Source organism: Fukomys damarensis, unplaced genomic scaffold (assembly GCF_012274545.1).
Source record: "Fukomys damarensis isolate Sample0158 unplaced genomic scaffold, DMR_v1.0_HiC HiC_scaffold_38, whole genome shotgun sequence".
NCBI classification, from domain to species: Eukaryota; Metazoa; Chordata; class Mammalia; order Rodentia; family Bathyergidae; genus Fukomys; species Fukomys damarensis.
The window spans coordinates 65,487,637-65,490,669 of record NW_022900950.1 but is presented as its reverse complement, the minus strand read 5'-3'; the positions used below and the strand labels follow the sequence as shown (position 1 = coordinate 65,490,669).

Here is a 3,033-nt window from a genome sequence, read left to right as displayed (position 1 = left end):
TTCTGCATCTTTTATTCTGTTCCATTGATCCTCTAAAATAGAAGTCATATTGAGAAGTAGGAAGAAAATGTTCAAATGGGAAAAGAGCTGGAGGGGGATGGGAAGGAAGGGTAAAGATAAAAAGAGGATAGAAAAAAATGGAAACAAAGCTTTTGCAAATAAGGAGGGGAAGAAGAGTTGAAGGGAGGGGAGGGGAATGGGGGGAAATCCAGATATGTACAGATACAAATTCCCTATGATGAATGTGACATATAGAATACCAATGCAATTATGTTTTTAAGGAAAAGAAGAGGGGGCTCAGTAGGGGCTTGGCCTGTCCCTCCCGGGATCCCACCTTTACCCTGCTTCCCCATCACCATGCCTTGAGCAAGTCTCTTCCGCCAGGCTCCTCTTCCATGCCACCCCACCCTGGAGCCAGCGATCTGTGGACTGAAAGCTCTGTAAACTTCAGCTAGAACAAACCCCTCCTCCTTTAAATTGTGAGCATCAGGTCTTGTGTCTCAGTGATGAGAAAAGGTAACTGAGACAACTAGAAACGTTTAGCTTTGTGGAAGCTCTAGCGCCAGCTTTGAAATCAGATGAGGCCACCACTCTGCCATTGGGCCACTTCCTAAAGGCAGGCTCTAAGCCTCACTTCCGTGTGTCTCCTTATTTCCCCCTGTGAAACCTACCACATCATAGATGTTCAATCAGTGTTCACCTAAGTGTCTCAGACTAATGTGGGCCCCAGTCAAGGCACTGGTTTAGGACTTGTTTAGTTGGAGCCCTTTCTTTTTTTTAGTCATTTGGTTATTGTTGTTGTTTCTGAGACTCTCGCTAGGTAGTTCAGGCTGGCCTTGAACACACTGCAATCCTCCTGATTTAGCTACATGAGTGCTGAGATTATAGGTGTGCACTACCACACCCAGCTCTACTCATTTATTTTTTGATGTCCAACCTTTTTCCAAGTGAGAATTGGTGTTCCAGAGAAGGAAGAAGCTAGGGCCAAGGTCTCCTCCAAGACCCAAAGTCTCTAGGATGGGGATTGTGCGGCTGTCTTGGAGCCGTCCCACAGATTCAGCATTCCCCGCATGTCCAGGAAAGAGCGGAAGCCTAGTATCTGTCTCCTCATCCTGCTATAATGCGGGACAAATGTGGGCCTAGAGGTGTGGTTCTTGGAGGTCTGGCTGGCCACCCTCCTCTGCAGATTCCTCAGATGGTGTAAGTGTATAGATTTGCTTCTAGGACAGAAATGTTTTCTCCATTATCCTTTCATAGGATAAGCTGAATCAACATTCAATTTCTGTTAAGTTCAGTGTCTGGCACATAACAGAAGTTAATATAGTTCCTACTGTGTCAGATACTGTGCCAGATTTAGGGATATATAACATAAACATGTGAGAAGTCCAGCCCTTGAGGAGATTATACTCATCAGAAGTCAAAGCAGTGCTTCTCAGTCCTGATTTCACATCAGAATCATCTAGAGTGATTTAAAAAATTCAAATGTAGGCTCTGCTTCCAAGAAGTCAGATTTATTTGGACTGGGACTCTGATAACAGTGTTTACATCAGGAGGATCTGGAGTCATTAGGGGGTTCTGACAGCCTGTGAAGAAGCTTCTTGTTTGCAACTGTACAACTGATCGATCTTCTTCCTCGGTTCCTTATGAAAATGTCCCTATGTACTGTTTAGCTTTCTGTTATTCTAACAATTTAAAAAGAGGAAAGGTTGTTTTGGCTCATGGTTTTGGAGGTCTCGGTCCATGGTTGCTTGGCCCTGTTGCTTTTGGGTTCCCACATCATGGCGGGAAGCTGCTTGCTTCATGGGAGCCAGGAAGGAAAGCAGGAAATGGAGCTTCTGGATTACCACAGTACCCTTTGAGGGCATGTGCTGAATGACCTAAGACTTCTCCCTCATCCCCTCCTCTTAAAGTTTACACCATATGCCAGTTGCACCACGCTGGGGCCAAGCCTTTGGGAACACTCAGGATCCAAGCTGTAGCGCCCTCGCGCCAGTCTAAAGGAAGGAGAGGAAAAATACACTGCTTGCTTTGCAGTTCTGCTGGAATTCCTCTACAGCTTCACGTTTCACTTTTATTTACTTCATTTTTCTACACCAGGAGTTTTTCTTTTGAAATTCTAACCTTGCCAAGTGTGGTCAGGCAATCGTGATTTCAAAGATGTTCACTCTTTCCTTTCAACCTCCCCTGGATACTAATCAGCTGCCTTTGACTTCCTCCTTCTCATTTACTTCTTTCTCTTTGTTGTGTGGTAGTAGCTTCTTGGTTTCCTTTATGGCTCTATAGTAATGATCCATGAGTGAGAATAAAGGGCATGCCTCTTTCTAAACTCCCTTTCCTCCTAAAACACACATCATATCACCCTTTATTTTTATATTTTATCTCTCTCTCTCTCTCTCTCTCTCTCGCTCTCTCCATTTTTCACTCCAGATCGATCCTTTCTTCTGTTTTAAATCTACTCTTTAACCTTTGTCTAACATGCCTGCCCCTGGAGGACAGAAAGCAGCCAGTCATTAAGGTTCTAGAGGTGAAAATTGGACTTCACAAACCTCTTACCATTTTCACTCATGTCTAGCAGAAAACTAGATCTGCAAACGCCCCCTCAACAAGCAAAAACTTCTCTTTTATGCGTTTGATTTAAAGAGGAGTTGATTTTCAGTATCAGATGTCTGGGCCGGTTGGGACTCAGCTTAATCAGAGGGCTTGGGTTTACATATGCCCTATAAATAATAATAATAATAACATAATAGTACTAATGCTTGTGCTACACTTGGAGTTTGCAATGATCCCTGGCATTTCCCCTGATGAGGTTAAACAGCCTGGCTCAGAGGGCTGCACATTTGCATAATAAAGATCAGGAGTCACTGCCATCTACATCTCTCTCAGCAGCAGTATCTGGTGTCCTTGGTTCAGGGACACCACATCCTAATGTACTTCCATATGCGTTCCTGGGCAGTGAGTCTAATCTTTGGCTTGTGTGTGAAATGTCAGGTTTTGTTGTTGTTGTTGTTGGTCTTTTTTTTTTTTTTTTTTTTT

General features: G+C 43.8%; 1 pseudogene; it reads left to right on the top strand.

The window, feature by feature from the left end:
• Nucleotides 1-1,120: 1,120 nt before the first annotated feature.
• Nucleotides 1,121-3,033, top strand: part of LOC104853106 — a 6,756-nt pseudogene continuing 4,843 nt past the window's right edge.